The sequence below is a fragment of the Pongo pygmaeus genome, chromosome 9, assembly GCF_028885625.2.
Source record: "Pongo pygmaeus isolate AG05252 chromosome 9, NHGRI_mPonPyg2-v2.0_pri, whole genome shotgun sequence".
In the NCBI taxonomy this organism is placed as follows: domain Eukaryota; kingdom Metazoa; phylum Chordata; class Mammalia; order Primates; family Hominidae; genus Pongo; species Pongo pygmaeus.
This window is the reverse complement of record NC_072382.2, coordinates 136260217-136284086: the sequence shown is the minus strand read 5'-3', so window position 1 is coordinate 136284086 and position 23870 is coordinate 136260217. Positions and strand designations below refer to the sequence as shown.

General features: G+C 56.3%; 1 protein-coding gene across 8 annotated transcripts in view; it reads left to right on the top strand.

Annotated features, from left to right (window-relative positions):
• Nucleotides 1–757: 757 nt before the first annotated feature.
• Nucleotides 758–23870, top strand: part of B3GAT1 (beta-1,3-glucuronyltransferase 1) — a 71026-nt gene continuing 47913 nt past the window's right edge. For 6 of the 8 annotated variants that reach the window (XM_054438913.2, XM_054438912.2, XM_054438911.2 and 3 more), the window contains exon 1: nucleotides 1019–1188. The gene's annotated coding sequence lies outside the window, so the exon portion shown is untranslated. Of the gene's footprint in view, nucleotides 1189–5568; nucleotides 5674–23870 lie in introns of all 8 variants that reach the window. The other 2 variants (XM_054438909.2, XM_054438906.2) reach the window with 2 other exon arrangements.

Genomic DNA, 23870 nt, shown 5'->3' with positions numbered 1-23870 from the left:
GGCCCGGGAAATTCCCGGAGATCCCGCTGCCCCCGGCCTCCCCGCGCCTGTCCGCCCACGCAGGCCTCCCGGCCGTCTCTCTGGAATGCCGGGGGCACCGGCCGGGAAGGGGAGGTGGGGGTGAGGCTGACGCGCGGCAGCTCGAGGGGCCCCTCCACGGGGCAGCAGAGCCCACAGGTGGGGCCGCCTCCTGAGGACCCCCGCGACCACCCCACACCAGCACCCCGTATCCTGGCACCGTCCGCCCCCACCAGCCACCTCCCATCGGGGTGCCTGAAGCCAGGGAGGGAGCCGCATCCCGCACCGGCTCCCCAGCTCGGCCTCTGGGTCCCAGAGCGCCGTCCCCCCAGCCTCCTGCAGCAGCCCGGCCGGAAACAATCACCCTTTGAGAGCGGCTGCCAAGCTGGGCGCCAGGAGCAGCCAGGATGGAGGCGGGGTGGAATGGGGGTGCAGGCGGGGGCCGAGCTTTAACTCTCGAGAGCCGAGATCTGGGGGTGCGCTCGGCCCCTGCCCGCCACCCATGCTCCGGCGCGTGAAGCGGGAGCCGCCTCCGCGGGGGACGGCGCCGGGGGAGGGCGGGGGGCGGCGGGGAGGTGACACCAATCCCGGGGGGGTCCCCTCGCCGGCCTCCCTCCTCGCGCCCCCGCCTAGGCTGGCGAGGTTGGTACCGACCATTAGCAGCTCGGGTCCCGCCGGCGCTGGCGCGGGCTCGGGGCGGGGGCGGGGCGGGGGCGGAGAGCGGGTGGGGGCGGGGCGGGAGGCGCTGGCACAGCCGCGGCGACACCGGCGCATCCGCCGCCACCTCGGGGACTCTGCGCCCGCCGGGTCGGCTCGGCTCCGGCCGCGCGCCCCGCTCGCCCTCCTCGCCCCCCGCGCCTGCTCCCCGCGGCGCCCTCCCCGCTCCCCTCCCCGCCCCCCGCCTCCCTCCCGCGCGCTCCCAGCCTTCGGCCGCCGCCTCGCTGAGCCCAGAACGAGCCGGGCCGGGGCGGCGGGGCCGGGCGGGGCTGCGGGCGGGCGGGCGGGCGCGCGGTCCCCGCGGCTATGAAGTGGCCCCCGGGGGCCCGGAGCCCGAGAGTCCCCGGGGAGGGAGCCGCGCGCCGCCCAGGGCAGCAGTCTAGGGGGGCCGGGGCGTAGGGGCCTTCGCCCGCGATGCACCGCACCAGAGACGCTCCGGACTCGTCGCCGCAGGTCAGTGCTCCCCGCGCCCCCGCGGGCGCCCCGCCGCGCACAGAGCCCCTTTCTGCGTCCCCATCGGTGCCCACGCCATGTCCTCCCGGGCGCGCGCTGGTGTGTGTGTGTCTGTCTGTCTGTCTGTGCGCTGCGCGCGCTGGGGGCAGCTGGAAAGGGGGCCGAGAACCGAGCTCGGGCTGGGAGGCGCTGCTGCCGAGGGGCTGCGAAACAAAACCCGGCACCGCCTGCCCTCGTCGACCGGGATTAGGGGAAGAGCTGGTTCTCAGCAGCTTCTAACAATTGGCCCGGGCTCTCAGCCGTCAGTTCCTGGCCCCCTCAGCAGGTGGTTTCTGGTGGCCGGATGAGGAGTCAGGGGTCAGTCGTCCCCCACCTCCCCACCCCTGCTGCCCAACAGCCCTCTCTGGATCGCTCTCTGGCCCCTGGGCACTGCCAAGTTAACTCTCTTGAGGGGGCCAGAGCTCTGCGGGGCATGCTGAGGGACCCAGGGGTGGCAAGGGTGGCAAAGGGCCCTTGGGACCTTCGGTGTAGCGAGGAGGAAGGAGGCGCGACCAGTTCACCACCCTCCCATCTGCGCCTGGGCTCAGCTCTGAGGTCCCAATCCCTCCAAAGTGAGAGCACACAACTTCCAGAAAAAGGAGGCTGAGAGTTGAGGCAGGAAATAGAGAAGGAAGCCACCGGGTCCGACAGTTCCAGGGAAAGGAGGTGACAGCCCCGTACCAAGCAGCTAAGGTCAAGAACCACCCCCACATGCACACACATGGGAGCCTTGGCCAACCTCCCTGTCCCCTTCCTTCCCCAGCCAGGCCTAGCTGCATGGATTCTTGTAGAAGCTGGAGCTGAAGGACTGTGGACATATAGGAAGGGGACCTTTACTGACAGTTGCTAGCATGGGCACCTGCGTAGGTGGGGTGCCCAATGGGGCCTAGAGCTTGGGCTGTGTGGCACGCACTGTTGAAAATGTTGGGGTAGGGACATCGTAGGGCCTAGCACGGTGCAATGCCTGGATGTGTTTGTGTGGAAATGGGAGGCACATCACTCCCTAAGTTACTAGGGCTGTGGGGCATGTGGGTTTTCTAAGATTTGTCTTCTGTGCTTATGTCTCCCTACCTCTGCTGGTAGCCACTGCAGAGACTGAGACATTTCCTCCCAGAGTCTGCTCAGTTGGTGACCATTAATGGCCTTACTGGACCAAACATCAAGCCTTCCCTTTCTTCCCGTGGGGTGAAGACCCTTTCCCAGGGTCTTCAAACAGACTTCTCACTCTGCCCAGTCCATGCCCAGCACTGCCAAAGGTTCCAGAGCTTAGAGACATTTTCCCTCTTCCCCTTTTGATGGAAGCAGAAATACTTGCTAAGGTTAATGGGACTGAGAGAGTTAATGCATCTGTGCCCCATTCAGCACTGGAGCCAGGAGCTCGCTGTTCCTGTTTCTGTGCCTGACCCCAGGATGCTTGGGGATCACTCCAGGTCCAGGTGAGCTGGAAGCTTGCAGGCACTGTGTTGAATATGTGTGTGTAGGTTTCTGGTTGGGCAGGTACTCACTGTTCCACCAGAAGCAGGGGGCAGGTAAATCACTGAGGAGATCAGCTCCAGCAACAGGATTGGAGCCCGTGGCAGAGACCAAGGAGCTTCACAGGAGGATGCCCTCGGGCAAGCCCAGTTCCTCAGCTTAGGCTTCTCGGGGATAAGGGGACCAAGTCAGGTGTACTTTTCCTAGTTGTGGAGCACAGGGTGATAAGGCAGGCCGGGAGCTGGGAGCGTGAGATGGGGAAGAGGATGCACCGACTGAAAGGCTGAGCAGACAGGAGCATGGTGCTCCATTGGGTCTGGAAGAGAGGGATGAGTGTTCCTCTCTGATGAGAATGGAGAGCAGGAGAGGAAGGGGCTCAGGAGGAGGAGGAATCTGAGAGAGAGCCTGACTCAGGCAGAGAAAGAGGCAGTGAGACAAGAGACAAAGGCACGGAGGCGCACTGGCGGACGGCAGAGGGAGGCACACAGGCAGAAGTCAGGGCGGGCCGAGTGGTGAGTTGGGGCAGGCTGGGGGCCTCCCCCTGTTCCCCTACATCGACCTCAGCAATTGTCCACCCCTGCAGGAGGCCCCTGACTGGAGCAGTTGGACATTCTACTGAGGAAGGTGCTTTCCTGTGGCTCTGATGAATGTGAGGATCTTTTAGACAGAGCCCAAAGGCAGAGGGAGGACAGGCTATGAGGTCAAGCACATCAAGAGCTTGCAGGGACTTTCAGGGACACCCTTCACCCCTGAGCATCTCCCAGTGCTGAGGATTCCTCTCCATCTTCTGGCCCTGGAATGCAGGGCAGTGGGGAAGGCTGTGGGGTCTGGGGAAGCCTGGCACTCAGGAGAAGAAGAGAAGTCATGCACCCCCTCCCCAGGCCCCCGGCAAAAAGACCTCTGGGGACCCTATTGACGACTAGCCAGGGGACATGGAAGAAGTGCCGTGGGGACAGGCCCTTGGTCAGGCTGCCTGAGGTCCAGTCTCAGCTCCATCTGTGGCTAACCGAGTAGACTTTGAAAAAAACAGAGCTCTCTAAGCCCAGCTTCCTGACAGTCTATAAATTGGGAAACTGTCATCTCACCAGTTTTTAGAAGAAATACTAGATGTATTTTAATTTAATCTATTTATTTTATACACCCTCACCCCCTTCCTTCCAGGATAAGGATGGCTCTAGAATTTGGAGTAGCAGTGTCAGGCCAGCCCTGGAGCCAATCCCACTGGAATCGGTGCAGGCTGTCCCACCTCCCTCCTCACCCCACTGGAGTCGGTGCAGGCTGTCCCACCTCCCTCCTCACCCACTTGAGTCCTCACACCTCCAGACTCTGGGCTGGACCCACCCTTCCTTATCCCGACCCAAAGAACCCAGAGCCTGCCTTGGATCTGAGTTCGTCCTTGCCAAAGACAAAATAATACTTTCATGTCTAATTATTGTTAAATATAATCCTTCCAATTTATCAGCAAATGGTCGTCTAAAAAAAAAATCTTGACCCCAAAATTTCAGATCTGTGAGCCCTTCTTATCCATGCTGAAAGGTGACAGGGTGGTCAGAGAGCCCCCAAAATTCAGTTCACTTCCACCAACACTGACCAAGCACCTACGGTGTTGGAGGCTCTGCACCAGGTGCTGGGAATGTGAAACATCAAATAATCCAAAAATCCAAATCTAGTGTTTTCTGTTTAGCTTTGGAAGGGTTATGTGGGTTGCTTTTTTTTTTTTTTTTGCTGCTACAGCAAATTTACTTTTCTAATGAGGTTTAGCTCCAGCCAATATTAAAATGAGCCTGCGCTCCCTGCGCACACACCAGCTGACAGCAGGGCAGGAGGCAGCTTCCGCGCCAAGTGCCTGGCAGGGATTAAGGCTTTGCCACTGATAAGCCCAAAAGTGGAGAGTATGAGTCTGGATCAAGAGTTGACTGGATTTGAGGACTAACCTTGCCCAGGGGGCTGTGGGTTCCACGGCTCAGTCTTCTGAGCCATGGCAGGAGCTCTCTCTTCTCATACGTGCGAAATGTGAGCCAGCTCTCTGCTCACAGGAAGAAGACCTAGAGGGACGGGGGAGTGGAGACATGAAGGCACGGCGTGGGGAGTGCCAGTGGCACTGTAGTTGGAGGCCTGGCTCTGCCCGTCCTCTCTGGCTGGCTGTGTGGGCCGGAGTCCTCTCCTTCCCCTCTGCCTGTCTTGCGTCCTCTGTCTATGGCAGGTGAGCAATCTGGCCTCTGAGGCCATGAGTCTCTCTTTGAACTCTGGGCTACTCATTTGGCCATTGTTCAGAAACTATTAGAGCCCCACACTGGGCATGGGGGGGCTGCATCCGTCCCCACCCTGAGCAGCTCCTCAGTCACACCAGCCACATTTCAAGTGGGCAACAGCCGCATGTGGCTAGAGGCTGCTGTCTTGGGCGGCACAGATACAGAACGTTCCCGGCAGCACGGAAAGTTCTAGTGGACAGAGTGTTGTGGACCTGAGCCTGCACAGGTGTTTTGGAAGGGTGGCTAAGCGCAAGGTCCTACTGGCTGGATTCAGATCCTAGTTCTGCCACTTAGTAGCTGTGTGGCCTCAGGACGTTGCTTAACCTCTCTGTGCCTCAGACTTCTAGCTTTTAAAATGAGGGTAATAATAGGATGTTTCTGAGGAGGAAATGAGTCATTACAGTTAATCATGGTAATCACTCAGAGCATGCAATAGCAAGAGCTTTTTTATTTTTTATTTGAAACTAGAAAGCCATTTTTATTATTCATTTATTTAACAATTCACTTAAAGGCTTATTGAAAAGCCCACTCTGCCAGGCCGCCCCCCCACCCACCCAATCAACACAAGTCCTGGCCACCTCTCTGACCCTTCCTGAGCCTCCACCTCCTCCCCTAGGATGGGATTATTCCTGACCACACATCCCTGGGAGCTAGAAAGATGAGGAAAGCAACCTCGCTTTATGCAGATGCAGCCAGATAGAAGGGCTGACGCTTTTTGGAGGTGAGTGCCACTGAAATTCTGTTTTGTCACTAAAAAGCATCTGCTAAGCCCCCACACTTTCGGAATAAGAGCAGCAAAGGAGGCATGGTTAGCTGCCACCAGCCAGCACCATGCCGAGCAGGGATGGAGGAAGGGATGTGAGGGGCCCCTGCCTGGGCTCACCCCTCCCTGGTCTGGAGGGCGAGAGCCCAGAGGCTGCTGTGGGCTTAGTGGAGGGAGCAGAGCCTGCAGGTCTCAGAGGCCAACTGTGCTGCCAGGAGCCCCCCGGGTGCTGGTCCCAGCTGCTTCTGCAACTCATTGTGCCACAGACACTGGTGGGGCCTCAGCTTCCTCATTTAAGACAGGAGGGACAGGGCTGCATGAGCGTTTCCTTACCTGGAAAAATCACTTCCACAGAGCGACCCGAGCCGGTGGCCAGAGGGAGGGAGCCTGCCTGCCAAGCCACCAGGGGTGGAAGGTGAGGGCTGGCCTGAGGGGCAGGAGCTGGCCATTGGTAGCCAGGCTGGTGCTGGACACCCCAGGCTACCTGGCTGCCAGCCTTCTCCCAGAAGTTGGATTCTGCAACCCTGGGCTACTCCCTTCTTTTCACAGACGAGGGGACAGACACCCAGAGCAGCCCTGCTCCTGTCTGGGGCCACAGAGCAATTTCACACAAGGCAGAGGCTGCGTGCCCCAGTGCCCTCCCGGGCAGATTGTTGGTACTACTGGCAGGCAGATGTGTGGGGGCTGGGGGCTGCATCCCCTGGGGTCGGGGCACAACGCTGAGACTCCCAGGGCCCCTCACCTCCTCTCTTCTCCCTCAGACGGCTGGCCCAGGAGAACCAACCTCAACTATCCCTGACAGAGCCCTGGGGAAGGTCAGCTCCTTCAGGCCACAGGCAGCAAATTAAAAATACAGACAAACTAATGAAACCCGTGAATCGCTAGCCTGCCAGGGTGTGTCCACGCATCCTGACCAAAGGACCTCACCAGGCGGGTGACCATCAGCGGACCCTCCGTGGCTTCAGACCTGGGTTTGGGGCTGCCCGGTGCCTACCTAGCTGGGACATGAAGCCCTCTGGGTCCCCGTAGCTGATGGGGGGTCCCCTTGGGGGCGTCTTCCGAAGCCTAAGGAGGTCACCACTGCTCTGACACCCTTGAAGATAAGTCCTGACCCCCAAGGAGTGCCGGTGCTGGGTCCCTCTGAGGCAGGGCTGTGGCCACCCCCGTGGTGTTGCTGGCAGGCCGTAGGTGCATATCAACAGTATCAACACCCCCCAACCTGGCTTGCCTGCCCCAGCCCTTCTCCTTCCCTCCTCTTCCCTCATCCACAGACCACAGAGTGGAAGAGATGGCTGCTCGTGGCACGGGGAGGACACTGAGCCCAGAGAGGCCAAGGGACCGGCCAGTTGCACCCACACTGCAGCTGACCGACACAGGCCCGGCCCAGCTCTGCCAGCCTGCCTGGGCTGAAGTACAGCCTCCGGGCGAGCTGCTTTCCTCCCGGTCAGAGAGTTTCTGCACAGAAGCTGAAGTATTACTCTCCTAACTCATCGCCTGTCGATATTAGCTTCTCCCACACATAAATCTCTCTCTCAGAACAAGTGCTCCAGCGCTGTGTCTCTGTAGCTCCCCAGGCCTGAGGACAGCGAGGCAGTTGCAGGCTGTCAGTGGGGCATGCACACTCTTCCCAGTGGCATACCTGGAGCCTTGGAGGGGGGCCTCCCGCGAGCATACCTGTTGCCTGTCACCCTGTGATTCCCAGGCAGGTGCACACTTGAGATCACACACAGACACCCAACCCAGCTGTGAATGCTCACTGAAGCCCAGGGTGCAGGCCCAAAGGGGTGTGCCGTCCTTGACTATGTCTAAACAGATGTTCTGGATGAATGACAGACTCGTTTTCATTGTGATTTAAAAAAACACATAACATAAAACTTACCATCTTAGCCATTTTCAAGTGCACAGTTCAGCAGTGCTGAGTATATTTACATTGTTGTGAAACAGATCTCCAGATCTGTCTCATCTTGACCATTGGAAACTCTGTACCCATTCTGGAAACCATCATTCTCAGCAAACTATGGCAAGGACAGAAAACCAAACACCGCATGTTCTCACTCATAGGTGGGAATTGAACAATGAGAACACTTGGACACAGGAAGGGGAACATCACACACCGGGGCCTGTTGTGGGGTTGGGGGGAGGAGGGATAGCATTAGGAGATATACCTAATGCTAGATGACGAGTTAATGGGTGCAGCACACCAACATGGCACATGTATACATATGTAACAAACCTGCACGTTGTGCACATGTACCCTAGAACTTAAAGTATAATAAATATGTACATATATATAAAAAAAGAAACTCTGTACCCGTTAAATGATTCCCATTCTCCACAGCATCCCAGCCCCGACAAGCCACCATCCTAGTTTCTGTCTCTATGAATTTTACTACTCTGGATACTTCATAGAAATTGAATCCTTTGATGTTTGTCCTTTTAAGGCTGGCTTATTTCACTTAGCATAGTGTCCTCAAGATTCGTCCATGTCAGGGCATGAGTTAAAATGTTCTCCCTTTTTAAGGCTGAATAATATTCCATTGCATGTGTATTCCGCATTTTCTTTATTTTCTTTATCCAGTCATCTGGTTGACAGGTTATTTGATGCCAGGCTATGGAGCAAAAGCTCAATAAATGGCAATTCTCCCCACTTGCCCTTCCCACTCAGGAGATGTCTGAGCAGAGGGACCACGCAGCAAATACTTCTGCCCAGAGGGAAGCTATGTCACAGGGTCATAGGAGCATCAAGAAGGAAGTCACCCCATTCTATCTGGCTTCTGCTGGCCTCTGGGGCTCCCTTCCTGCATCCAGGGCTGCCCAGGCACCCTGTGGTGCCCAGCCCTGAGTGTGAAGCCCCTGGGCTGAGTGCACCTGGCCTGGTCTTGGGGGCCGAGCAGCTCAGCAAGTGGAGGGACTGTGAGGGAGGGAAGCATGTCCCAGGCAAACATACCGGTGTGGAGGGATGCCTGCCTCCTGCTCTCATCCCTGCTGCTGTCCCAGGACCCCGAGAAAGAAATCGGCCGGGTACTCCTAGAGTCTACCTGGGGACAGGAGCCCAGGAGCGCCTGGAGATCCCCTCCCCCAGGTATGTGGAGGCCTGTCTTGAGCCTGTGCCTGTGCGGCGTTCGGGCTCCATGTCGGTGGTGGACCGTGGATCCGTAGCCGCCCTGGTGCTCACTGTGTGATAGGTGGCCTGGGAAACCCAGAGATAGTATCAGCACACTCTCCTGTCGGGGGCACTGAGACTGAGGACCACAGGATCATCGCACCCGCACCTCCTCTGCTGTGGAGGGCACACGCTGCTCACTCTGGTTCACACATGTGCTCAGGGGGCAAGTCCCCTACCCAAGCCCCTTCAACTTTTTTTTTTTTAAAAACAGAGTCTCGCTGTGTTGCCCAGGCTGGAGTGCAGTGAGAAATCTCAGCTCACTGCAAACTCCACCTCCCCAGCTCAAGTTATTCTCCTGCCTCAGCCTCCCCAGTAGCTGGGTTTATAGGCACCTGCCACCACACCTGGCTAATTTTTGTATTTTTAGTAGAGACAGGGTTTCACCATGTTGGCCAGGCTGGTCTCGAGCTCCTGCCCTCAAGTGATCCACCCACCTCAGCCTCTCAATGTGCTGGGGTTACAGGCATGAGTCACTGTGCCTGACCCAGTTCAACATTTTATGTTAATTGTTTCTTCTCCAGGCAGTGGGGTTAGCTGACACCCCAGAGGAGGGAGGGACCTTAGGGGCAAGGCAGGTGTAACAGAGGGAGGTGGGGGAGCCCTGGAAGTGAGAGGTGGTGAAAGGAAAGTTCTCCAGGAGCCTGAGCCTGCATCCTGGGGAGACGGGGCAGGGAGTGACAGTGCCCAGGGCTCGCTGGCCCTAGACCCCCATGGACAAGTCAGTTCTCTGACAGCTCTGGAGGCAGGAGAAGAGAAGAGGGATGGGGAATCTCTGAAATCACCGGTCCTTCCTGAGTGCCTTTCTGGGAAGCTGGGCAGAGACACAGGACCAGACTGGGCAGGGTGACGGGAGGGAAGCAGCAACCGCGCACTGGGGCATCCCCGCGACTTGACTCTAGCTCAGTATGTCAGTTCCAAACCTCACTCTCCCCACCTGAAGAAGCAGGGTGACAGGATGGGTGCCCACCTCATCTCAGGTGGCTGCACCGAGGCTACAGCAGAAAAATGCATGAGAAAGTGCCCTGTCACCTGGCCCACCTGTGCAGGGGCACGTCCTCCAAGCAGGAACAGAGGGAGCTGGGGCCACGGTGCCAGGTTCCAGGGGCACCGCCTCCCAACAGTGGTCAGGCTGCCCTCCCCAGGCCACACCCCTTTGTCACAGCTGCATGCTGGTGTGCCCAGTTTCCACTGAGCCCAAACCACAGCACCTCCTCGTGCTGGGGAGAGAGGAATGTGCCGGAAAGGCTGCCCGAAGGCTGGTCGCCACCGAGCCGTGAGGAAGGAGCCAAGGTGCCTCCTCCCTCTGCCCTTCCTCTCCCAGGCACTTGGATTCAGCTGAGTTTTACTTTTTTTTATTTTTTATAATTTCAGCATTTATTTTAGATTCAGTGGTACATGTGCAGGTTTGTTACCCAGGCATATTGTGTGATGCTGAGATTTGGGGCATGACTGATCCTCTTACCCAGGTACTGAGCATAGTAACCAATAGGTAGTTTTTCAACCCTTCCCCCTTCCTTCTTCCTCCGTCTAGGACTCCACAGTGTCTATTGTTCCCATGTCTATGTCCAAGAGTACCCAATGTTTAGCTGCCATTTATAAGTGAGCAGTATTTGGTTTTCTGTTCCTGTGTTACTTCACTTAGGATAATGGCTTCCAGCTGCAACCATGTTGCTGCAAAAAAACATTATTTAATTCCTCTTTATGGCTACGTAGTATTCCGTGGTGTATGTGTACCACGTCTGCTTCATCCAGTCTACTGCTGATGGGCACCAAGCTTGATTCCATCAGTTCCCTGTTATGAATAGTGCTGCGATAAACATATGAGTGTATGTGTCTTCACGGTAAAACGACTTAAATTCCTTTGTGTAGACACTCAGTAATGGCATTGCTGGGTCAAATGTTTTAAGTTCTTTGAGAAACCTCCAAACTGCATTCCACAGTGGCTGAACTAATCTACATTCCCACCAACAATGTACAAGTGTTCCCTTTTCTCCACAGCCTGGCAAGCATCTGTTGTTTTTTGGCTTTTTAATAATAGCCATTCGGACTGGTGTGAGATGGTGTCTCTTGTGATTTTGATTTGCATCTCTCTAATGATCAGTGATGTTGAGCATTTTTTCATATTTGTTGGCCACTTGTTCGTCTTCTTTTGAGAAGTGTCTGTTCATGTGTTTTGCCCACTTTTTAATGTGGGTATTTGTTCTTTGCATTTAAATTGTCTAAATTCCTGATAGGTTCTGGATATTAGACCTTTGTTGGATGCAAATCTGTAGGTTGTCTGTTTACTCTGTTAAGAGCTTCTTTTGCTGCACAGAAGCTCTTTAGTTTAATTAGGTCCTACTTGTTGATTTTTGTTTGTATTTTGCAGTTGCTTTTGAGGACTTAGCCATAAGAATTTTGCCAAGGCTGATGTCCAAAATGGTGTTCCTTAGGTTTTCTTCTGGATTCTTAGATAGTTTGAAGTCTTACAACATTTAAATCTTTGGTCCATCTTGAGTTAATTTTCATATATGGTGAGAGGCAGGGGTCCAGTTTCATTCTTCTGCACATGGCTGGCCATCCGCTGAATCTTAAAACGAGGTGGAGGTGGTGGTGTTTGTATTTACCACTGTGTTCTATATGATCTAACATTCATAGTGCCAACTGTGTGCCAGGCCTTATGCTAGGTGTTTTCCATTGATTCCCTCATTTGATCTCAGAGTAGCCCTGTGAGAGTTAAAGGTGAGGAAACTGAGTCACAGGGATATTGGCGTAGCTCCTGCTTTCGGTTGGGCTCTGGGCCCTGGTGTGGGAATGCAGAGGTGAGTAAGGCCAGGCGCCCCCAGAGGAGCTTCTGGCCCAGGGCTAGGGTGCAAATGTGAAAACCGGCAAGCAAAAGGCAGGGCCCAGGGCGGGAAGTCCCACAGTGTGTGCACCTTGAGGGAGCAGACCGGGGCAGGGGCAGGGAAAGCTTCAGAGTGGGAGAGGGAATGCCAAAGGCACAGAGCCCAGGGGAGTCTCCCCTCGCCAGCACCTCACCCAGAACCTCAGAGACAACAGCACCAAGGGAAACTGAGCAGCCTGGGGCAGCACGACAGCAGGAAAGCAGTACTGTGGGGCAGCTGGCTGCTCACATCCTCCCTCCGGGATGTCCCCACCTTGCTCACAGCCTGAGAGGTTCTGCAGGGCTGTTTCAGCTAACCCAAGCCTTGCACACTCAGTTCCAGGGCCAGACCCACCTGGTCACCTGGCTTGCTTATGTCCAGGCCGTGCTGGGCTCCAGCAGGTACCAAGTCAGTCACCATGACCTGTGCCAGGCTCCGTGCTGTGGATGGACACACTCATCCAGCCCATCACGAGAGACCCTTGCTGCAACCAGCACCCAGCATCCCAAGCAGCCCAACCTTGGGCTGGGCCTCCTCTGTAGAGAGGGTCAGATGAGGCGAGGGTCACAGCCCTCCTAGCTTCCAGGGTCCAGGATTCTAGGGCATCCCAGCCTTTCTGGGTTCTGGACTGCCCTCTGCCACTGCTGGACAGCCTGGCAAAAGGGGAGGTCAGTGCTATTAGCAGCAGCAGCTTCGATGGCCCTTGGGCCCTGCCGTTCGTTGGGTAGCAGAATGTGCCTCACACTCTGGGGCCCTACGGGCCTGGCCCCCGCTGAGCAGGCGCCCTGTGGTGGGTGTGCGCCCACTGGAGGCGGCACTCCGCCCAAGGGTGTCCTGAGCAAACCACAGGCCTCTCCTAGGGTGCATACATTGCTGGCTGTCTGGGAAGTCTCTCAGAACGGGAGCAGGTTGGTTGGTGTGTTAAGAGCATTTTGCTAGAACCAGGGTCCAAGGGCAGGACCCAAATCCTGGCGTGGTCTCTTCATAGAGCTGGAATGATGTGCATGGCTGATTCTACCCCACCTGTCTCCAACGGGTGAGGTGAGGCTGGAGGCGGGCAGGGATGTGAGGAAACCTCTGAACAGGAGCAAGTGAGAACCCCTTTGCTCCCATCGTGCAGGTGAGAGGAGCCATTCTGGGGTCACCAGCTCATGAAGGCTGAAGTGAGCCCCCCCCAGGGAGGGAGCAAAGCAGAGAAACCATCCAGTCTGCACATGGCACTGGCTCCCACAGCCAGTGCCTGCACGCAGGTAGCAGTGGGCTCTGGTTAGAGAACCCACCACCCACTGCACCTAGAACAGACCTGCTGTTGGTCCATTATTATATCAGCTCATCGCATTTTCAAAAGCATCCTGGTTTGGATAAGGAAGTGTAAGGTCACACTAGCTCTGGTGAACAAGGGCAGGGAAGTCTCAGCTGCCAGCCGGGTGTGCAGCTGCAGCACAGAGGCCTGCCTGGAGCACACAGCTAGGAAGAAACCCGTATGTCCCCAGAGGGAGGAGAGGGCCCAGGAGGGAGCCAGCAGTGGACCCAGGGCCAGGAGAGGTGGGACAGAGGCACGGCAAGAACCCCTGCCTGGCCACTGCTGCCCGGAGGAGTGCAAGGGGATGGCTGCTTTCTATCTGGACCTGGGACACTTGAGACAGTCACTCAACCCCCTCATGCCTCAGTTTCTTCATCTGTAAAACATGAACAAACCTTTGGAATTACAAGGGTTTAACCGTTAAATGAGATAACCAATGTGCAATCATTTTGGAAGCCATAAATCACTACTGCGTGTGAGCTGTTGTGTTTAGTAGTTTTTAGGAGCAGCAGCCCCCGCAAACCCCAGTACTGCAGAGAAAGTGAATTGGCCTCTTGGCGTCACCCCATCTATGTTCCAGCATCCGAAGCCATTGGGTGCCAAGGACAGGCACATGAGCTACTCTTTTATTTGAACAGGAACCCAGTTGTGGATTTGTCAGCAGGGCACAGAGCAACACCGAAACCCAGCTAAGAGCGTGCAGACACGTGCCTGTGAACACACGTGTGCTCACTCACAGGGTGCCGGTCATGATCACACATGCGTGCACATGGGTGTCAAGCAGCAGGCCAGCTGCCCTGTGAAGTCACTCAGGCGGGCAGTTCTGTGGTGGCCAGCACAGCCTTGATGCCCTGTCAGAACAGAATACTCAACCCCAGTGGTTTTCTTGAGTCGAATTCCAAGCAACGCATCGAGGAGGACAGGGAGCAGGCAGGGAGCAGGCACCTGAGTCGCTGTGGCCAGACTGGCGTCTCCCCAAATCATCAGCCTCGAGAGAGTGCTGGGCAAGGGGGAGGGGACACCAGGACCAAACCCATGCTTGCTGTTCCTCACGGTGGGGCCCCCTAACTGCCACTCAGGCCCAGGTACACCCCCACACGCGCTGGACCCTGACCGAGGCCTGGCAGAGAGGAGCAGGCAGGGCATGGAGGCCCAGTCAAGTGAGCAGTTGACAGCTGGAAGGAAACGAGACGGATGCTGGTTTGCAACGGCCAGACCTGGTTTGCACTTGGGCATCTTGACTCAACTTGAGAACCCCCTCCCTGGCTCTGGCCCCCCCGTGGCTCTGGGTGGGAAGGGGGCACTGCCCTCTGGCATGGGCTCTCCCTGGCTCTGGGTGGGAAGGGGGCACTGCCCTCTGGCATGGGCTCTCCCTGGCTCTCGGTGGGAAGGGGGCACTGCCCTCTGGCATGGGCTCTCCCTGGCTCTGGGTGGGAAGGGGGCACTGCCCTCTGGCAGGGGTCATGTTGCCTCTCACCACAGGACGAGGAAAGCGTGCCATGTTGGAATTTCACGGATGGAAGCTGGGGGGGCAGAGGTGGCCAGGGAACAGGAGGGAACAGGAGGGAACAGGAGGGACATGGTGGGAGTCATGGGCGGGCCCAGGGCAGGCATCCCTGAGTGCCAGGCTGGGTACGTGGCCGTCAAGAGTGGTACGGGAGGATCTGGGCAGGCCGCGGGTTGGGGTTGGAGGGTCTGGGCAGGTGCGGGTTGGGGTTGGAGGGTCTGGGCAGGTGCGCGTTGGGGTTGGAGGGTCTGGGCAGGTGCGCGTTGGGGTTGGAGGGTCTGGGCAGGCCGCGGGTTGGGGTTGGAGGGTCTGGGCAGGCCGCGGGTTGGGGTTGGAGGATCTGGGCAGGTGCGGGTTGGGGTTGGAGGGTCTGGGCAGGTGCGGGTTGGGGTTGGAGGATCTGGGCAGGCCGCGGGTTGGGGTTGGAGGATCTGGGCAGGTGCGGGTTGGGGTTGGAGGGTCTGGGCAGGCCGCGGGTTGGGGTTGGAGGATCTGGGCAGGTGCGGGTTGGGGTTGGAGGGTCTGGGCAGGCCGCGGGTTGGGGTTGGAGGGTCTGGGCAGGTGCGGGTTGGGGTTGGAGGGTCTGGCGATGTGCGGGTTGGGGTTGGAGGGTCTGGGCAGGTGCGGGTTGGGGTTGGAGGGTCTGGCGATGTGCGGGTTGGAGTTGGAGGGTCTGGGCAGGTGCGGGTTGGGGTTGGAGGGTCTGGGCAGGTGCGGGTTGGGGTTGGAGGGTCTGGCGATGTGCGGACTCTGAACTGAGGAGGGAAGGCAGGCGTCACAGAGGTCAGCATAAGGGCCACTGCGGGTAAAAACTTGACCTGGCCCAGGATCAGGGGATGGAGCCCTAGGCCGGGGCAGCAGTGGAAGGAGCTGAGGCCCAGCTGATGCAGGGAGAAGGTGGAGTCAAGGGCAGCCCTGAGGTTTTCATGCCAGGACCATGACAGAAAGAAGGGGGCTTGGATGAGAGCTGCTTCCAGAGGAAAGATGGTGGTTGGATCTGAGGTTGTGTGTTAGGTCACAATGGGACATGCCAGACAACAAAAGGGGTATAGCAGCTCCGTGCGAGAGATGGGGAAGCTGAGGCCAAGGGAAATCAAAGGACGCCGTCAGGGGCCTCCTGCTGGTGTTTTCTCCTCTGACGATCCTAGACCCTCTCGTCTCCACCTGCCTCTTCTTTGGAGGTGATGTGGGGCTTTCAGGTCCGTGGCTTCCATCTGCCCTCCAGCAAGCAGCCCGGAGTTTGGTTGGAAGGAGGCAGTGGGAAGCCAGGCTGAGCAGACCCGTTCCCTGCCCCTTCCAGGCTGCAAGGTCAACAGTGACAGTAGCTGTTCTTTATTGGCGCAACTATGTGGCAGACAGTTTGCCTGATTTTTTTTTCTAGTTATCCTGACAGCCTAGTGATAGGATCAGTATTTTTATTCCCGTTTTACAGATGGGAAAATGAAGGCCCAGAGAGGTTACCTCACCAGAATCCTGTAGCAGAGGCGGAAAGAGGCTGGCAGGTGCACAGGGTCATCTGGCTGCGGGGTTCAGAACCTTTCTGCATCGCACGGCCCCTCCATGCACGGCTCTTCCAGGACAGAGGAGAGCAAAGAGGTGGTGGGAGGGAGGTGGCAGAAGGCCATGACTGTAGCTGGGTTCTGCCGTCACCCTCAGTAGCTGTGGGACTAGGCAGGGTCTGAGGAGCTGAGGGCCAGACGTGGCCCATCTGCCTTGGTGTGGGGGACAGACTCTCAGGTATCCTTGGAAGCCCCACCCCCCAGTGCTCATGCCTTCGTGCAGTCCTCATCTTTGGTGTGGATGGCATTCGTGACCAGCTCCTAGCCAGCAGACTGTGCAAAAGCATTGGGCCATCACTCCCAGGATTACACTGTGCTCTGTAAGATTCCATCTGCTAGCACATTGGCTCTACATCCCTTCCTTGCTGGCTTGACGAAGTAAGTGGCCATGTTGGAGAAACTGATGTGGCAAGGATCTGCAAGCAGCCTCCAGGAGCTGAGGGCAGTCCCAGCTAACAGCCAGCAAGAAGCCATGGCCGGCAGTCCCACCACCACCCGAGTGAGCTTGGAAGCAGAATCTTCCTCAGTCAGCCCTCCAGATGAGAACACAGCCCTGCCAATACTTCGCAGCCTTCTGAGACCCTGGACTCCTGACCCGTAGGAACTGAAGACAGCCAATGGGGGCTGTCCTCTGCCAAGTGTGTAGGAATTGGTTAGATAGCAATAGGATAGGAAATGAATATACTTGTCTTGGGAGTGGAGACATTTCCTTCCAAAAGCGGACCTGGCTTTTAGAATGGGCCTAGGGCAAGGATGGAAAGGTAGCAAGGAAGGAGGGCAAAGGAGGTTGGGGAGCGAGCACCTTTCAATACCAGACTTCTCCCCCAATCCCAGGCTGGGCTCCAGGGTTCTTTACAAGGACTGCTTGTCAGTCCCACAAATCCCAAAGATAGCATGACCCTCAGTAATCCCTATCACGCAGGCAGGGGCCAAGTGGCCAAGTGGTGCTCTGTGTACCATCATCCAGTCACGGTTAACACATTCCTGCCGAACGCCTTTCTCCACTCGGCCAAGCAGAAGCACCCCCACCCCCATCACCCATCATGACCTGCTGTGGGATGGCTCCTCTCTGGGGTCTTCCAGGGGCCTGGCTCACCATTGTCCGGCATCCCAGAATCCTTTATCAGGTTTGTTTCCTTCAGCTAGCCTTCTCTCCAGCTGCTGCTGCCTCTCCGGCTCTCCGGCCCCCTGCAGAGCATCTGTGTGCCCATCCCCGCTTCCCCACTTGTCCCCGGGCATGCCCCAGCAGAGAGCAGCAGCATGTGATGTCGCCACACAACGAAGCCCCAATTCTTGCTTCAGGACCTCCTGCATGGAGGCTCTGGGGTGAGTGGATGAACTGCTGCCTGAAGACCACTAGCTACATGATTCAGGGAACTTCAGTGACACCAGCTGGGGCCAACAGTGTATTCGGTTCAGATTCCTGCAGTTAACCAGAATGGACTTTCGCTTGCAGAGTACTATACTAAGCCAAACCCCAATTTTCATTTTTTACTGAATCATAATCAAAATCAAAGCCAAAGACTATGTCTGAAAAAAAGAAAAACAAAGGAACTACCTAAAAAAAGTCAGTGAATTACATTTCTGATGCTGGAAGAAAACCAAAGCGTGAAAGTATTCTCTGCACCAAATCAGAACAAAACTAACACTTCCTTCTACCCAAGCCCTTGGCTGGGTTTTCCCAGTTACAAGGGAACAAGATGGTTTGAGATCTGGAATTCACGCTGCCCTTCCATCAGCAGTCCCAAGCATGAGCCCGCAGTGACCCAGGCTGGGAAGCAGAGTGCAGACATCCCAGGGCCCGAGCCTGCCACTCTTCCTCCATGAGCATGGCGAAAGCAGGGTGGGGGAGACCGGCAGTGCCTTCCTGGGGGCACTCGGCCTGACCACTGAGGTAGGCCACGCAGGGGGTGAAAAGTCAGGGGGCTCTGGCCTTGGAGCAGGGTTGCCCAGTGGGTGGGTACAAGGGTGGACCAGGGGAGGGTCTGCAGGGGGAGATGGAGTGGGCACGGGTGGCACTGGACACAGAGGCCAAGGCCTGAGTTTGAGCAGCTCTGTTGGCACCTAACGCTGTGACCTTGGGCCGATCACACAGGCTCTCCGAGCTTCGGTGTCCTCACATGCAAAATGGGGACGAGATCTGTGTATCTGCCTCATGGCATGGCTGCTCTGAACATCGAGGGACTGGGCTTTATGAAAAAGGGGGTCTTACTGTTTCAATGTAAGATTCGAGTGGAATCTGCTATGGGACCCCTCCCCAACCCTCTGCAGTCAGTGACCAGGGCAAAGGAGGAGCAGGGGCCTGGGAAAGTGGCTCCTATATGGTGTGAGGTCAGTGCCTGTGTCCTGCCCCCCAGCAGGGCTGTGGTGCGCCCGGGAGGCGGTGGTGCTGGGGGCGGGAGGGCCGGGGTTAGGTTAATGAAGTATGGATTGACTGGGCTGGGAGCTGATTAGCTGTGGCATCAGGCATTTCCTGAGCAGCGCCTGCAGAATCAATACTAATCCGCTGATCCCATTAGGGGCACCTGGAGATCTGTGGGACAAAGCCTGTCCCTCCCTCTCTTTGGGGGCAGTCGGGTTCCTGGGTGACAGAAGATGATATGAACAGCAGCTGTCTTAACCAGCAGGTTGGTGTTCTGCATCCGGTCCGCACAGCACACTGACTGGTGCCTGTGTGATGCCGGGGGCTCCCTCTGCTGTCACCACTGAGCCCACGCCCTCAAGAGTCAGTGACGCTGGTTCCCAGCGTGTTCACAGCGCCCACCGTCTCGCTTATTATCACAGAATGTCATGTAAACTGCTGAAATAGCGTGTTGAAGTAAATGTGTTGTTTCTATGAAAATTTCATAAGGTGAGTCCAGAAAAAAGTTCTCCAAATTAGGTAAAAGCTGGTAGGGAAAAGTCATATTCTAAAGGGTACTACAATCAGACTGCTCACCAAGTGCTCTTCAGCTCTTGAATCGCTTTAAAGAAATCAAAACTGGAGACGGCAGCAGGATGTCAGACGGTCAGCACAGACCTCCCTGACCCCGTGCTGGCTGAGCGGAAGTGCTGAGAGCCAGCAAGGATGGGTCGTTTGGATTTGGGAAAAGTTAGCATGCATTGTGCAGTCCTGGGGAAACATCATCTATCGCACAACTGGCTCTGCAAGTTACTTAAATTGAAATGTAGGGCATATGTATGTATCGTTTGGAAAGATTCTTCGCCTTAATGGACTTTTTTGATTAACCACTTAGCTACTGTTCCCAATCTTACTGGGTAAAAAGGCTTTTATCGTCCTCCAGAGATGAGTACCTTGGACAGTGTCTGAGCTTGTTTATAACCTACCACGCACACGCATACAGGCCTTTGGGAACATTTTGCGTTCACACGTCACCTGCACTGGAGCGAGCTGTGTCGTTTCTTCCCCTCCGGACTGAACAAAGCTTCCCCACCCATACTGCTGGATTGCCCACAGAATCCGACACAGTGCTTTGCCTGCTACAGATGCTCAATTAATATTTGTTGAGTGAAATTAAATAAGCTCCTCTCCTCAGGGACTGAGGCATTGCTGAGGCCTCAGGCTCGGAAGAAAACCTTTCCATGCATTTACAATCGGCCAGCCTTGAACCAACCCTGCACATGCTCCAGCCTCACATGTTCTGCCCCAGCAGAGTCCCAGACACCCCTAGTCCTTATTCACAGCCCACAACACCCTAAAACCCATAGACAAATTCTTCTCTGGAGGTGCCACGGCTCATATCTGTAATCTCAGCACTTTAGGAAGCCAAAGCAGGAGGATCTCTTGAGCCCAGTAGGTTGAGACCAGCTGGACAGTAATAGTGACACCCTGTCTCTACAGAAAAGAATTTTAAATTAGCTGGACGTGATGGCATGTACCCATGGTCCCAGCTACTTGGGAGGCTAAGGCAGGAGGATCACTTGAGCTCCGGAACTCCAGCCTGCAGTGAGCTGTGATCACGGCACTGTACTCCAGCCTGGGTGACAGAGTGAGACCTTGTCTCTCAAAACAAAACCAAATGCCACAAATTCCTGCAGAGAGGTGTTCCCAGCATGGCCAATCTCCATAGGCATACTGGCCCTTACGTCAGGACTCAGTTCCACGGGAGGCTGTTTTGTCGGCACTCTTGCCTCGCCTCTGGCCCTAGGTGCCCACTGAGCTACACTTTCCTCACATAGGACATCCCTTCATCTTCGCAGAGCCCTATGGTAACCTCCAGTTGCTAAAATGGCAGGATTGTTGAAACTTCCAGCTCAACCTCCCTACTGTAAAGATGAGGTCAAGGAGGGCAATCAGCATGACCCAGGTCCCCATGGAGCACCTGCCGGACACGTCCAGGCCACCACCCTCCCACTCCCATGTGCTGCTCCAGCTTCTGCTCCCCATCCAGGAAGCACCCTCCACTCTCCAACAGGGCAGCGCTTGCTTCCACCTGAGGCTCTGAGGACAGCCGGGGAGGGCAGGGCACAACCTTTTGTGTCTCTACTTGCCGAGACGCCTGAGATCTGAGGTTGGTCACAGATATGGTGCAAGGGTCGGGATGGGAGTTGTGACCATGGCAGGCCTGGGCCCTACACTCAACACACACTGGCCACGCCGCGTCCTGCCTCTCCACGAAGTCCCCCTTGTGCCGCCACCCATCTCCTCCTCTAGCACCCCATTCTTCCCCTCGCGTGCCCCCATCTCCCGGGCTCTCCTGGGTGTGGCCAAGCCACTCCTGCGCCTTTGTGCTGATTCTTCTGCCCAACCCAAGGGCCTACAAGCCATTCTGGGGTCCTTGTTGGAGACAGCCTGTGACCACAGACAAACACCGCCCTCCTCCAAGCCCCAGGCAGAAGCAGCAGGCTGCGAGAGGGGACCAGTGCTGGCCAACCTTGCAGCCCCGTCTCAGACTGGGGCCCAGAGCTGGGGGCAGGTGCAGCCCACCCCGCTGCCTGGCCCCAGGCCCCTGCCCAGCCCAGGCTTCACGTCCCACGACCCGCCCCCTGCTGGCCAGCTGGCGTTCTCCAGGCTGGGGGCTCTCCGTGTTCTGCTTGATAACCGCCTAGTAATTAGCTCCACGATTTTGCTACTATGCTTATAATAGCCTCCATTAAAGTTATGGGGTTTTCAAGCCATAATGGCTTCCAGAGTAATTAATGCACAACTGGGTTTATTGCTGAGTTTATTTTTAGAGCTTTTCTCCCTCTCTCCCCCTCCCTTTTCTCTCATAGATGTTTTGACCAAAAAGACTGGATGGGAGCAGAAAGCACCTCACGGCACCCTTGCCTGCAGGCCCCGTCCTCCCCTCTCTTCCCTTCCCACCCCTGTTTCCTGCTCCAGCCTCCAAGCAGGTGCTAGGGCCCTGCAGTGGGGGTGCCATTGCAGAGGAGGGCGGCTGTGGTCCAGGCCAGAGGAAGCATTTGGCCTGTGTGTGCCCCTTACCCAACCTGCGCCTGGCCCAGGTTCGAGAGGCTTGGGGGCCTGGGACCTCTTATCCTATGCCCCCGATGACAGCATAGAGCCAGATGGCCTGGACTCAGTTCCGGCTCCACCATTTCCTAATGGCTGACCTCAGGCAAGTTACTGCCCTTCTCTGGCCTTGATGAGCCCACAGGGACCACGGCCATGCCTACTGCACAGGGCTGCTGTGACGCTGCAGGAGCAGGTGCATGTGAAGAGCTAAGCCTCGTCTTTGGACACCTCTCATGCTATAGGAAAGTTTGTATAAACAACAGTGCAAGCGGGCACAAGGGAGGCTGAGCAGGTGCCAGAGTGGGCAGGGCTGAGAGGCTGCCCCAAAGGAAAGGGAGTGGCCCACAGGGACTGAGCTGGCATGACACTCATCTTCTCTCCTTGGCTTTCTCCATCCTGGTATTAGAACCTTCACCAAAACCAGGAGCACTGGAGAAAGCTCCTTCGAGAGTCTCTGAGAACACAGAAGAAATCTTCCTGGACATTTTTGAAGCCCCAGGCAGGCCCAGCCTCCCTATCCTTCATCAGATGTGGCCTAAGATCACACCTACCAAAATGTGTCTTGACACACAGCCCCATGCAGCCCCAGCAGTGGCCTGGGTGTGGAGGGACAGGCTAAATCTGGGGGATTGTGGCATGAGGTTACTTGCATCTCAGAACACAAGACCCAGCAGGCATCCCATGTGGGGTTCTAGGCTCTGTCCCTCACTGGGCCAGCAAAGAGGAGTTTGGGGGCGGACACAGACACACACAGCCTAGAATGTCCACTATCTCCTACGTGCCTGTGACGTTGAACCCCAGTGGGTCTTCCACTTCCCAGGGAATGGGTGGGGGAGTGGAAGAGTGGGCCTCTGATGGCAGGGTGTGGGCAGGGGATGCCGGCCGTCCCAGGAGACCACAGTGCTCCTTAATGGAGGGGATGCCAGCTGTCCCAGGAAACCACAGTGCTCCTTAATGGAAGACAAATCCTGGTCTTCCACAGGCGTCAGACTATTTGGAGAGAGGACCCAGTGAGGAGAGGAAAACACACTATTTTGGAAACTCAGGGGCTAAAAATCCTCCTCAGCCGTAGCGCTCGACTCTGCCTGAAATGGTGAGCACACGTGAGCTGGGGCAGGAGCAGGCAGCATGGCCCCCAGGTGAGGTACTGTCCCTATCCAACACTGGGCACTGGGACGGGTGGGCACAGCGAGGCTGGCTGGGCTGCCCGAGGCTGCCGGCCCTCCCCACCACCCCCACGGGTCCCTGCTGCATCATGCATGGTGCTCAGCACAGAAGTGAAAAGGGAGAAGAGGACGTGACAGTTTCCACGGTGGTCAGGAGTCTCTTCACCCAGTGTCTTCGCCATGTGAGAGAACAGTTCCCAGGGATGCTACCAGTGGACACTCTGCAGGACTGAGGAATCCCAGTGGCTCATTCTCCTCACTTCGGTCCCCTGCTGTTGTCATTTTGGAGGACTGTCTCCCCTCAATGTGGCAGCCCCTGCGGGGACCCCTCTTCTCCTTGCTGCTGCCCAGCCCAGCACCTGGTGCTCTGTCCTGCACAGAGCGGTGCTCCACAAGGATGTCCTATCCACACGGAAGAGGAAGGCACTCTCGTACTTCCCCCCAGGGCCCATCCCAGAAACATCTCTTCTTTGTCCTCCAAAGACTGTCACCAAAATGCAAATTGAAACCACAGTGAGATACTATCTCACACCAGTCAGAATGGCTATTACTAAAAAGCCAAAAACTATTAGCTGCTGGTGAGGCTGCGGAGAAAAGGGAACACATATACTCTGTTGGTGGGAATGTAAATTAGTTCAGCCACTATGGAAAGCAATTTGGAGATGTCTCAAAGAAAACAGAGCTGCCATTCTAGCCAGCAATCCCATTACTGGGTATGTATCCAAAGGAAAATAAAGTGTTTCACAAAAAAAACACCTGCACCTGTATGTTCATTGCAGCACTATTCCCAATAGCAAAGACATGGAATCAATCTAGGTGCCCATCAGTGGTGGATTGGATAAAGAAAACATGGTACATATACAGCAAGGAATACCACACAGCCATAAAAAAGGACAAAATCATGGCCTTTGCAGCAGCATGAATGCAGCTGGAGGCCATTATCCTGAGCAAATTAACACAGGAACAGAAAACCAAACATGGTGTGTTCTCACTTATGAGTGAGAGCTAAACACTGGGTACTCATGACTGTAAACATGAGAAGAATAGACACTGGGGACTCTAAAAGGAAGAACGGCTGAAAAACGACCTGTTGGGTACTATGCTCGTACCTGGGCAACGGGATTCATCATACTCC